Below are 14368 nucleotides of genomic sequence, written 5' to 3' on the forward strand. Positions count from 1 at the left end.
ATGATGATGACTGTTGGTTGTGCGATTGGCTTGGTTGCCCTTTATTGTGGTGAAAAGGTGGATTCCCTCTACTGCCCCCTTGATAGTTAACTGGTCCCCCTTGGTTGGGATTGCCTCCCCAACCGAAGTTAGGATGGCTCCTCCAGCATGGAATATAGGTGTTACTTAAGGGGTTGTTCTGGATGGGGGATACTTGATGTAGAGTCAATGAGCACATGTCAGCTCCGTGAGCCCCTCCACAATTAACGCAACTAATTGCTGCCACTTGAGCCGGTGGAGCAGGTTGTGCTGATTGTTGAGCAATGGCTCCTTGGTTCATTGCCATTGGCTGAAGGATCAAGGTCACTGCGGTCATCTGAGCGGCCAACGTGATCATTGTCTCCGCAGGGACAATGGCTGTTTCATTTTTTCTTCTCTCGGCGCCTCGGCCTCCATATCCATCGTCGATCCAGTCATCCATATTCTGCGAGATGCAGTCGAGGATGACTTTAGCCTCTGTGTATATTTTGTTCATAAAACCTCCTACTGTGGAGGCGTGCAATAGCCTACGTTGCTCGGTTCAGGCCGTTATAAAAAGTTTCCATCAAGACGCAATCGGGGATCCTCATATGCAGACAGGTTTTCACTAATCTTCTATATCACACCCAGGCAGTGCTTAGGGTCTCATTCTCCATCTGCTTGAAGTTCAGCACATCCTTTCGTCGCCTTGCATTGACGGCAGGTGGAAAGAACTTCTTCATGAACCGCTCCACCAGTTGGTACCATGAGGTGATCTTATTTGGCTCCAGTGAGTAAGCCCACCTCTTAGCCTCATCCCTCAAGATGTAAGGGAACAAATATAGTCTTATACTCTCAGGGGTTACAGCAGGTAAGGAAAAGTTGCCGCACATTTCGATAAAGCTGGTTAAATGGGCGTGTGGGTCTTCACCTTGTAGACCCCCGAACTGCCCGACATTTTGAATAATTTGCAGCATGACTAGCTTAATCTCGAACTGTGCATTCTCCTCCACAGTAGGCCTCGAGATTCCAGGCGAAAAATCATACAAATTGGGTGCTACATAATTCCTCATGGGAATGTTGCGGTCAGCTGCCAGGAAAACAGGATCCTGCTGGCCGAATAGCTCCTTGATTCTCTACCAGTACTGCATTATCATTGTTGTCCGCCATACTTGCTGCCTTCTTTCGTTTAATTCGGTTCTGATGTGCCCTTGCGCGAAAAGTACACTCGACCTCAGGGTCAACTTCGAATTCTAGTTTAGCAACAGGACTCATAAACCGTCAGGCTGCTCTCCGCATTGAACAACCAGTACAATGAGATCTATCCTGCAAAATACAAAAAACACAGTCGAACAATAACCATTAACAAATCTCCGACAACAGCATCATAAACTTGTAATGCAAAAATTGATCTTAAACTATGCGCTGATAAAAATATGCGATACTACTTCTAGATATGCGTTATTTATGAATATTTATGAATATTATTTATGAATATTCTTGTAGTATGCATAATTCCACCGCGAGTTTCCCGGTGTGATCCGAGGTCGAAAACAAGGACTGTTTGAGGTTATTATGGTATGCTTGAGGTATATGCGACCAGGTTTTTCAATCTTTAAAGAATGTTTTGTACAAGTATATAAAATTACAGTAAAGGGAAGGAAAGCAGTAAGATGCGATAATAAAATAAGTACAGTAAACCTAAGCTAGATGATACAAGATACAGGCTTCATGATACAAGAAGCTGGGGTCCAGGCTGGCTGTGAAGGTTATGCAAATAACATGGAATGCGGCGGCAAGTCCTATGTACAAACAGAAATAGAAAGGTAACTAATATAAAAAGCACAAGTTTCTTAATTGCGTAGAAGTTATAAGTACGGTTCCGTTTTTCTCTTGGTGTACACCTCTCAGTGATCGATTGCACTCCCACATGTCTGTGGTGAATCAGAGACGAACGTAATGAATGCAAGGTTGCTTCCATGTCTAGAAGTACTACTCGCTTTAGTTAACGCATTCTTCTAACCTTCTCTCGATAGATTAGAATGGCATCTTCACTTCTACTCTTACAAGTGAAGATGCCATCTAGCATGCTTTAGCTAAACACATTTATCTCTTTAACACAAGTTAAGTACTCGTTTAATTCATATTAACTGCCAGGGGATTAAGAAGACATCATGGAGAAAGTGATTCACGGAGGAACGGAAGTAGACAGAAAAGGGAATATGAAAGAAATCGAATCATTTAATATGTCTATTAAGCGTTTGATACATGGTGTGTGAATGAAAAGATAAAGAAAGAGAAATACAATGATGAAAAGAGATAGAATAGATACAAACAAGCGCCAACGTCTTGGCACCGATTCGGGTGGAGAACTGCTTGTAGGATTGGATGGATCAGATGGGTGGATGAGATTTCCTCTCAGGTATACTCAATCGGTAGCAGGGTTCTTAGCACAAAGCTTCTCGACGGGTATTTGGAAGAATAGAGCTGAGACTCACCTCTCGGACTTGTCTCATCTTCTTCCCGGATTTCTTCAGTTAAGCACTCAGCTCAGCCTTTCCTTTCAACACTTTAGCAACAATTAGCCCTATATCCAGTAGCATAAATTTTCTCTGAAATCTATGGGGTATTTATAGGTGAGGATCTTTCAATCCGGCCTTGTGGTCCTCACTTGATATTATGGAAATTTCGAAGATGGGGGGATATTATTCCTTCTATTATGCAATCAGATCATCAATTCTACACAACTGTTAGTTGTACACGTGTCTCAATCCTCCGCTTTTGCATTGCTCATCTGCATCTTTCGAACTTGAGTTCTCATGCGGTGTTTTTTTTATTACCGCATGCGGTGGCAAGTCAGCTCTGGATCGACTGTCGAATTGCGCCATCATTGCGTTAATCATCTCTTCATTGTTGATTGACGGGCGCAATGTGACAGAGATGCGTTAGTCAGTTCTTCTTGAGCTTTCAGCGCAAGCGATGACTCGGTTTCCTGCAAAGTATAGTAAAATCTCCTTTTCTTCCATCTTAACGATGTTAGTGGGTGTAATTGCGATAATTTATAATTATTGTAATTCTGAGCTAATTTTCATACAATTGACGCATATTTACTATCTTTTGGCCGCAATATCTAGATAAGGCAGTCTAAATAACTTGTATTTCTACAAGTTATTAATAAGGTACCATCCTTATCCATATATTACAAACCATTTAGGTTATCACTTAAACCTTATCTACCTGTATGTCTCCACATACATGTTCAAGTTACAACGATAACCTTGGATGTTTGTTTAATGATTTGTGGTTAATGCAACTAAAATATCATATGTTTCATAGAAAAAGTAAATAAAATATCAAATATTATAAATCACATAAATGTTTGTTCATACAAAGTTTATAAACTATAGAACCCTATGAGATTTAGGGCATAAATCCCAACATAGGTATTACAAAAGGGGTATCTGCCGTCCTCACATCTCCTTCCGGGTAAGGGTAACATGTATCGAGAGAGGGTGTGACACAGAAAAGTCATTTGCATCCTCTGCAACATCTTTCAACTTGGATAACATTTAACTCAGGAGAATATCGTCCTAATTGGATGAATCCGACGACTTTGCAAAATTCTCCCTTTTCTCAAATTGACCACGATCAACATTAATTCTTTTAAGACTTATCACTCACATCTTGCACCTTTTCAATATTCCCACTTGCAAGCAGCAAATTAGCAGATTTGTCAACCCTTTTATCATTTAAAGCAACATTTTTATTGTAACCACCATCAATAACAATCGTGGGTTCAACAGAGTTGCCAACAACACTTCGATTCTCACCTAAACCACAACAAGCTCATTAGAAGCAAAAACATTAACAACAACATTACCACTAACAACCAACAGAGACTCATGCACAATTCGATCAATCAATTTAGAGGGACTATTAACATTCAATGGAATGACAGTGCTAGTTCTAGAGACATTAGCATTCGAAGCAACATGACAAATTTCAATAACAGAGTCAACATTTGGTTTATCAGTAGCAAATGATTTAGAAACCCTAACTTCTTTACTAGAAGGATCACCAAGATGAAAAGATATATTTTTCTTAGAACCACAACTCACCACACGACTTGTTCAGATTCAGAGGAATCGCTAGAAGATGATTAACTACAGTTGGCTAAGATTATCTTGCCTGATCTCACAAGATCAATCATAGTCAAGATGGTTGTAGACATCATGTCAATCTTCCTGTTAGCATAGACTGAAGAACCAACATTCGATCTCTTCCGCTTGATGGTATGATAAGCAGCAAAGTTATCGGTTGAGGGAAAGTGTAACCCTCGCATTCGAACGTTATAAGCATTAGTAGTAGTTGTAGGGCCATCTATTTCATCAATCTTCTTTCGATTAGCTTTCTCTTTGAAATGAACCATCTTTTTCTCAGGAACATAAGTCTTCTTCCTTATATTCACCTCATGCAAGTATAATACTCAAAATAGAGCATTCGGGTAGTTAGAGCAACATGGGGAAGAAGATGAAAAACCATGTTGGAAGGGATTAGCACTTCAATTTATATCTCCCACTTATTTAAATTCAAATTTAAGAAAATCACAACACGAAACTGAGCACGAGCCAACAACATATCACAATTAATGGGCTTGTTTACTATAAAGGTCCAAACCTACGAAAACAACATTTGTTAGTAAATTGTTATAAAATAATTTTGCAAAGGCCCAAACGTGCCCTTAAGGCTTCAAATGGTACAACATCCAAGGCCTTAGTAAATATATGTGCTAGTTGATCTTTAGTACGAATGTGTTCAAGAACAATTTGCTTATTTTCAACAACATCATGAGTGAAGTGATGTCTTATATCAATGTGCATGGTTGACTGTGCTGAACAAGATTCTTTGATATATTGATAGCACAAAGTTTGTCACAATATAGAGTCATGGCTTCCAGTGGAACATCATATTCCTGCAACATCTACTTCATCCACATCAGTTGAGTACAACTACTACCTGCAACAATGTATTGGACTTTTGCAATAGATAGAGAAACACAATTTTGTTTCTTGCTAAACCATGATATAAGATTGTTTCCAACAAAGAAACAACCATCTGACGTGCTCTTTCTGTTCTTAGAACTCCCTACCCAGTCAACATCACAATAGCCTACAAGAGAGCAACTTGTGTCAAAGGTATAATGTAAACCATAGTCACTTCGTCCATTGATATACTTGATTATTCTCTTGGCACCAAAGAGATGATTAGATTTGAGGCAAGATTTATATCGAGCACAGACTCCAACTGTAAAAGTAATGGTTGGTCTACTAACAGTAAGATATAACAGACTACCAATGATGCTTCTGAAGGTATCGAATTCCTCATGGAAGCATGTGAACGTCGTACAATTCGAAATTCAAATTGATAAATGGTGAAATGTAGAAAAGTTAACAAACTAAAAAAAAAGTCACAGGATAAACATATGTTAAAGCTAAGCATGTAGTCTATAGAGACTCTAGAGAAAAGAAGACTAACCCTTGATGAAAAAATCTTCTTCATGCAAATCCTCGCTAAGAACATGAGCTGAATAGTTATTGTTGAATAGTGGGGACTTTTCCTCAAATCCAGACACCACCACTTAGCAACCTCGTTATTTATCGAAACAAAGAAAGGACGTGTGGGCTTCTTCTTTGTTGCTTTTGGCAGAGGGAATTTTTCACAAGTGAAATATCTCTATGTTCTCTGAGAGAGTTTTGAATTTTTTCAGAGAAAAAAAAAACTTACCTTGTGTTTTCAAAGAACACGGGTTTTAGAAAAGAGTGAGAGAGAAGGTAACTCGCATATTAGTTTTAATTATAAATCATATTTATAATTAACTAGATATTATAATGTATTAATATACATTAGACATTATATTAATCATATAATATAATTAATAACTTAATTTCCTATAAATAATTTGAACAATTCAAATAAATACAAAAACAATTATTTCTTATTTTTATCCTTAGTGAGCTAATAAGGAGACCTTATGGACTTACAAGTTATAAGCTCCAAAGATACGAGATTAATCAATCAAACTCTTTAATTAGATTAATCAACATTCATTAGCTATCAGTCACTCCACTAAAGACAGTAAGTTGCACTCTTCATACTGTATACTTATTTCTGTATCCATGGATGTAACCAACTAACAGTAAGTTAACCTTTCACAAATTGCTCATAAATACAGTTGGGTCAAATTACTGTTTTTCCATTATAGTTATATCTAACTCCTTAAATACCATTGAGTCCTCTAATTAATAACTAATTTATAGTCAAACTATAAATTAACCCCTCTCGGGCCAGTGACAGAATGAGAACTCATTGTTCAAGACTCAGAATCAACTATTGAGGGAGCAATTTACCTACTTTCACTATCTATAGGAAGGAGTGAATTCCATCTTGTGTAGCTATGTTTCTAGCTCCCTACTCGGACAAATCCCCAAAATGGTAGGCATAATTGAGTCAAGGAAGCAAGCCACTCTCACTCATATAGATAAAAGGATTTCCCTTATAGACATGAGTGTTGGGTTTGATGCACTAAATCTCGTGGATCCTGTAGTTTGTAATCATAATGTACAAACGATTTATTTGTTTACTAAAATATGAGATATCTTATTCGACATTTAGTAGCATAAACCCACCAAATCAATAAACTAACATTCAAGGTTATCTTTTATAGCTTAAATATATATGTAGAGACATATAGGTGGATCATGTTTAAATGATAACCTAAAAGGTCTGTAGTAGATGGATAAGGCTGGATACCTGATAACGGGCAGAAATGCACGTTATTACAGTGCTAAGTTATTAAACAATGCAGGTTTACGTTGATAAAATATATAAGGTTACATCCAAAAAACATTAAGTTCATAATATTGTGGTCGCATGCATCCATTGATGACATGTAGAAATGCATGTCATCTTAGGCCTTTTATTTAGAATTATGAGGGCTGTTAAGCAGAATATATGGCAATTATGTTAGGAATTCATGAGAAAATGAGCTTGCGTCGTTCAACATGATGAATCTCGGCTAACCCATTATTATGCATTATTATGTGTTTAATGTTCTATTTTTGTAGCTAACTCAGGAAATGGACGCAAACGCGAAAGCCGGACACCGCATAGACGACATCATGCGAAGAAACTCTCCATCGCAAAGGCGAACGTGTTTGATCAATGCATAGGGGTTGCGGTAATCAGCCACATGCGTCCATCGCATGGGAGTTGCGCTCGTCAAGCGATTGCGGTCATCGTGTCGAAGTTGCAGTATTAAGCAAATGTGGTCACTAAATGATTGCGGCTACACGATAACGCATAATAGAGGGATCAACGCAAGGTTGGTGGAATGAATGCATCAACTATTGGATTTTATGTCCTAAAACTCGTAGTTTGTAATATCATTTTCCTCTTCATTAAAGCTATTATTGAAAATCTTTAGTAAATTTAAATTATATATTCATGAATCCAATAAACTAAGGATCCGAGGCTATTAAGTTTAAGTTTGAACTTTATGTAGTGACATAAATGTGGATCAAATTCAAATATATAGTCAAAATGGTCTATAGTATATGTGTAACATCCCACACCTTTTTATTTATTTATTATTAATATAAAACTTTTCCCTTTTCACTAATTGTCCTTAGTTGAAGGGCATGTTTGGAATTCTGAATTTAAAGTATAAATGCGAGGATTTAAGTGTTGTCATGGAAATTATTCAAAAATTATTCAATTTTCAAATTCAATTTGAAAAGTTATGGCAGGAATTAATTATTTTTGGAAAAAGGAAAGGGATTAAATAGTATAAAGTGGGTTAAGGAAAGGATTTAATGAGAGATATATTATTTTCCTTTTTATTATTTTTATTATTATTATTAGTTTTTTTTTAAATAAAAAGGGCACCCCCATCTCCCTCACAGTCGTCTCGCCCGAACGCCGCCCCTCACAGCCGCGTCGCCCGAACGCCGCCCAGATCGGACGTTGGACGTCCGCCGCCAGCCACGAATCCCAGCCGCTCGCTTCTCTTTCTCTCTCGGAAACCCTCGCCCTTCGCTCCCGTCTCGCTAACCGGTCAAGCCGTGCCACCTCCGATCGACGTCTCAGACCTAGCCGTGCGCATGTCGCTTCTTCTCGTGCACCGTTACGTCTCCCCAAATTCGTCCGTGTCGGATCTAGGGATTTGACCGCACTACTTCCTTCGCCCTTCGCTCACGATGATTCTCGCATACCGGCCAAGTCATGTCGCCTCCGATCGACGTCTCAGATCTAGCTCCCCCGCGTCCGCCATCCTAGTCACTTCGCTACTGACTGTCATCGTCCTGCCACGTCGAGTCAGTCTTGGTCTTCGTCAGATCTATTGGGGTATGGTTGTTTCGGTTCGTTTCGTTCTCTTGGCCATTAATATTGTGTTTCAGTGTTATGACTCGTCTTTATTGAATTTTGTGTCAAGCTTAAGTCGTCAGGGAGTTTGGAAGTCAAAGGAGGCACCGTCGTGGAAGGTGGAAGTGTTTTTCTTTCTTTGAATAAGTTCTTGATAGTTTGGACTTGGACCTGAAGTCTTACAATTATGGCTTCAACTGAAATTTGAGAGTTGTTTTGTTGTTAGGACTGCTACTTTGGATTGTCATCATAGTTTGGTGATCTAAAATTTTTATCTGTGGAGTATCAACTCGAGATGAGTAATCTTATCACTAGAATTGCCCACGGGCTAGGCTCTAGTTGTATGCTAGCATGATAAGTGTATGTTATGGTAAATGTTAGCAGGTTGATTGACAGTATGACTTGAATCAAAGTATGTTATGGCACAAATTCTGATTTATTTACATACACACCTAAGTGCTTGATCGTTAGTATGTGATAATATGTGTTTTCATATGTCGATGCCTGATCTGCTGGTGTTGAGGCATACTTGTATGTTGTGGATTTATGATATAAGTTATACATGGATGATGTATAATATGTTGTTAAGAATTATAGGTATGTGATGCAACCATGGTATTAAGGATTTTTATGTATGCTTTAGAACCGTACAATGTTGAATCTTAGCACGTTAGGACTGTGTGAATATCCTCATTGATTAGTTAGATGCTCACCAATTTGTGTTTCCTTCGAGATTCACCAGTTTGTGTTACCTTCGGGATTCACCAGTTTTGTGTTTCCTTCGGGATTCACCAGTTCTGTGTTTCCTTCAGGATTCACCAGTTGTGTGTTTCCTTCGGGATTCACCAGTTGTGTGTTTCCTTCGGGATTCACCAGTTTTGTGTTTCGTTTGGGATTCACCAGTTTGTGTTTCCTACGGAATTCACCAGTTTTGTGTTTCCTTCGGGATTCACCAGTTTTGTGGGCATACTTAACTAAGGATGGGGTTACATGTATTTATTATATGTTACATGGGCTCAGTCTCTTATATGTTACATGTATTTATTTGCCATATGTGGGTATCTAAAGGACATAGATGCCTAGCCTGACCCTAGTGATGGGGTTACTTACTGAGTATTTTATACTCATTCTTTCTTATGTTGATGTTTCAAGTATCAGGTAAGGGTAAAGATGCATCGGTGATGGCGCAGCGGAATTCATGATCGAGCCACTGGGACTAGTTTTTTTTTCGCTTCCGCATCATGAGATTTAGAGTTCTTTTCATGTTTCCCTTAATGTTTAGTTTTGATGTTTGAAACTTATTATAAGAATTGTTTTTCATATGTACTTATTAACCTTATGATTTATGGGTACCCTATTATTGTTTTTAACAATTGCATTTAATAAAAGTCTTTTGAACTTCTCTTGTTTTTAATTAGAATTTATTTCAAATGACTGAGCATCGTTTTAAATTCTTTGCATGCATTTATTTTAGTAACGGCCTTACCTAGGTCCTAGGGGGTCGGGTCGTTACAATGTGAATAAGGTTGGGCGCCTTATTTTGGGGACAATATGGATGCGGCCGATTTTATAGTTAGTACAAACGATGTGATCCTAAACCGTTCATGTGGAGACATGAAAATGGGGGCATCCTATGTAAAGAGTTTACATAAGACTGAACCGTGAAATAGTCACTTTTTACGTTCTAAATTTCGTTTAATGTATAAAACTGACTATTTCGTTAATTGATGACCTAGGTAACTTAATCTTAATCCTGAGCTAACTATGAACTCCTGTTCACTCGGAATTATCCTTGGATCTGCATAAGTGAGGGCAACTCATTATCACTGGCCCAATAAGCCTCCCATTTTAAGGGTAAGATCAGGTGGATAACTGGGAACATAGGATGCAAGACGGAATTCACTCCTACCCATTATAGGGATAGTAGATAGGTTGTTCTCTTTAGTACTGAATCCAGGTCTTGAACAAGGGGCCCCTGATAACTTGTAGAAATACAAGTTATTTATACTATTTTATTTAGATATTACGGTAAAAAGAAAGAAAACTTGCATCGATAGTATAGAAATTGGCTAAGAAATGCAAGAATTATAAAATGTTGTCAATACACCCATTAACACCATTGCAATGGTAGAATAGATGTTTCAATTTCTGTTTTGTAGGAAATCAGTCACCACATGCGTTAATGGCTCAAAGATAAAAGAAACAACGCATCTACGTCGCATTACGCCCATCATTCAAAAATGAAGAGATGATCAATGCAATGACAGCGCATGCGACTATCGATCAAGAGCTTAGCAATCAACACAATTTCAACCGCATGTGGTAATAAAAAATAACACCTATAAATAGCTTCTGCAAATTCACTGAAAGATATACTTGAAGACATAGAGACGTGTACATAATGATCTGAGAGGGAGACTGATCTGAGCGACTTCAAAAGTAGATCCGGGATAATAAAGAGACAAGACCAAGAGGTGAGTCTCCGAGCAAGGAATCCTTCCAATCCCTACCGCTGAAGCTCTATACGATGGTCATTTCTACTAGAAGAGCAAGCCTGAGAGGGAAGCTCTACTCTCCATTTCTTCCACATGCCGGCAAGCAAAACCTCCATCCAGGATCTGTTTCAAGACGTTGACACTTTTCTGTACTTGTTTCTAATCTCTTTTTCATCATCTGTATTCATCTTCTTAATTTTTCATTCACGCCATGTATCAAACGCTTAATCTGAGTATTAAATGTTATGATCATTTCCTTTGTCATCTCTTTGTCTATTTCTGTTCATCCATAATCCATTTTCTCCATAATGTTTTCCTAATTTCTTGGGTAAATAGCAAGAATTAAGCAAGTAAATTAATTTGTGTTAAGGAAATAATTATGTTTAGTCAAAGCATGCTCGATGGCATCTTCACCTGTGAGAGCAGAAGTGAAGATGTTATTCCGCCTATAGAGAGAAGGTTGGAAGAATGCGTTAACTAAAGCGAGAAGTATTTCCATATATGAAAGCAACCTTGCGTTCATCACGTTCATCCCTATTTCACCATAGAGATATGGGAATGTGGCCGATCACCGAGAGGTGTACGCCAATGGAAAGCGGAACCTTAGTTGCATCTTTAACGCAATTAACAAACTTGCGATGTTTTTACTATTTATTCCTTATATTTCTTATTCATCCATAAAGACTTGTCATCACATACCATGATCCTTTGTATAACTTCACAGTCAGTCTCGAACTCAGTATCATGTATCATATATCTTGTGTATCATATTAGTTTAGGATTTTATTTTCAACGCAATTTATTTTATCAACGCAATTTTATTTTCATCGCACTTTAGATTCCTGTATAAACCTAATTCTTTATTAATTGTAAAAACCGGTCGCATGTATCACAAAAGTAACGCATTAAAGAAAACAATCCATGTGTTTGACCTCGAATTATTCTGAGAAACTTGCGTTAAAATTATACTTGGTTTCAACACAAAGAAACTTGTGACATGCATTACTCTATCGCATACTACAAGCCTATCATTAACACATATATTTAGACGTAGTGTGCATAAGCGATAACATAGCATAACATTCCATCTACATTCCATTTCTATGTCATTAAGTTTATGGCAACATGAGCTTGCATGATTCATTCATTCACATTCATATTTGTTCACATGCTGTAAGACATAAAATTCCTCATGTCAAGTTTATGGCGCCGTTGACGGGGATTGGTGGCACGAGGAATTTTTATGTCTTACAGCATATGAACAAATATGAATGTTAGTGAATGAATCATGCAAGCTCGTGTTGCCATAAACTTGATGACATAGAAATGGGATGTAGATGGAATGTTATGTTGTGTTATCGCTTATGCACACTACTTCTAATATGCGTTGTTAATGATAGGCTTGTAATATGCGATAGAGTAATGCGTGTCACAAGTTTCCTTGCACTAAAACCAAGTATAATTCCAACGCAAGTTTCTCACAATAATCCAAGGTCGAACACAGAGATTGTTTCTGTTAATGCGCTACTTTTGTGATACATGCGACCGGTTTTTACAATTAATAAAAAATTGGCTTTATACAGGAATCTAAAGTGCGATGAAAATAAAATTGCATTGATAAAATAAAGTTGCATTGAAACTATAATCCTAAACTAATATGATACAAGATACAAGATACATGATACATAATACTGAGTTCGAGACTGACTGTGAAGTTATACAAAGGACCGTGGTATGCGATGGCAAGTCTTTATGGATGAATCAGAAAGAGAAAGAGTAAATAGTGAAAACAGCGCAAGTTTGTCAATTGCTTTAAAGATGCAACTAAGGTTCCGCTTTCCCTTGGCATACATCTTTCGGTGATCGGCTGCATTTCCATATCTCTATGGTGAAATAGGAATGAACGTGATGAACGCAAGGTTGTTTCCATCTCTGGAAATACTTCTCGCTTTAGTTAACGCATTCTTCCAACATTCTCTCGATAGGTGGAATAACATCTTCACTTCTGCTCTCACAGGTAAAGATGCCATCGAGCATGCTTTGACAAAACATAATTATTTCCTTAGCACAAATTAATTTACTTGCTTAATTCTTGCTCTTTCCCCAAGGAATTAGGAAAACATCATGGAGAAAATGGATTATGGATGAACGGAAATAGACAGAGAGATGACAATGGTAATGATCATAACATTTAATACTAAGATTAGGCGTTCAATACATGGTGTGAATGAGAGATTAAGAAGTGAATACAGATGATGAAAAAGAGATTAGAAACAAATATAGAAAAGTGTCAACGTCTTGACACAGATCCTGGATGGAGGTTTTGCTTGCCGGCGTGTGGTAAAAATGGAGAGGAGAGCTTCCCGCTCCGGCTTTCTCTTCTAGTAGAATTGACCTTCGTATAGAGCTTCAACGACGGGGATTGGAAGGATTCTTTGCACGGAGACTCACTCTTGGCCTTGTCTCTTGATTATCCCAGATCTACTCTGGAAATCGCTTCAGACCAGTCTCTCTCTTAGATCAGTATATACACATCTCTATGTATACAAGTATATCTTTTAGTGAACTTGCAAAAGCTATTTATAGGTGAAGCTTGACTCTTTGACTTCGTGGTCCCCACTTTATGGTTATGGTAGTTCATGAAATGGCAGAGTGAATATTCCTTCTGTTACGCAATCTACCCGTCAGATATGCACAACGAAAAGCTGTACATTTGTCCAAATCCTCTACAAATGCATTGCTCTTTACATCTTCGATCGATCACCGCATGCGATGTTATTTTTTATTATCGCATGCGGTTGAATTTGCGTTGATTGCTAAGCTCTTGATCAATTGTCACATGCGCCATCATTGCGTTGATCATCTCGTCATTCCTGAATGATGGGCGCAATGCGATGTAGATGCATTGTTTCTTTTATCTTTGAGCCATTAACGCATGCGGTGACTGATTTCCTGCAAAACAGAAACTGAAAAATCTATTCTACCATTGCGATGGTGTTAGTGGGTGTATTGACAACAATTTATAATTCTCACATTTCTTAGCCAATTTCTATACTATCAACGTAACTTTTCTTTCTTTTAGCTGCAATATCTAAATAAAACATTATAAATAACTGGTATTTCTACAAGTTATCACACCCCCAAATTTAGATATATGCTTGTCCTCAAGCATATCTTCACTAAAGCAATATTGTTCAGTTCATATCCTAAATATTTGCGTCAATTGATTGCTCTGAATGCTCCACCTAGGCAACATTACTTAACAACGCAATTTCTTTCTATCCTTGATAATTCATAAACATGCCCTACTTTATTCTTCTATACAACAAATCTCTACTAAAAAATTCCTTTCTAGTTTTAAAAAGAATGTTTACCTCTTCATGCAAAAAAAACTTGATGTGTCTTGAATGTGGTGGTCAGGTTGCATTATTTTATTAGAGACTATTGATCATGGT

This window comes from Benincasa hispida, chromosome 12, assembly GCF_009727055.1.
Source record: "Benincasa hispida cultivar B227 chromosome 12, ASM972705v1, whole genome shotgun sequence".
Taxonomy (NCBI): domain Eukaryota; kingdom Viridiplantae; phylum Streptophyta; class Magnoliopsida; order Cucurbitales; family Cucurbitaceae; genus Benincasa; species Benincasa hispida.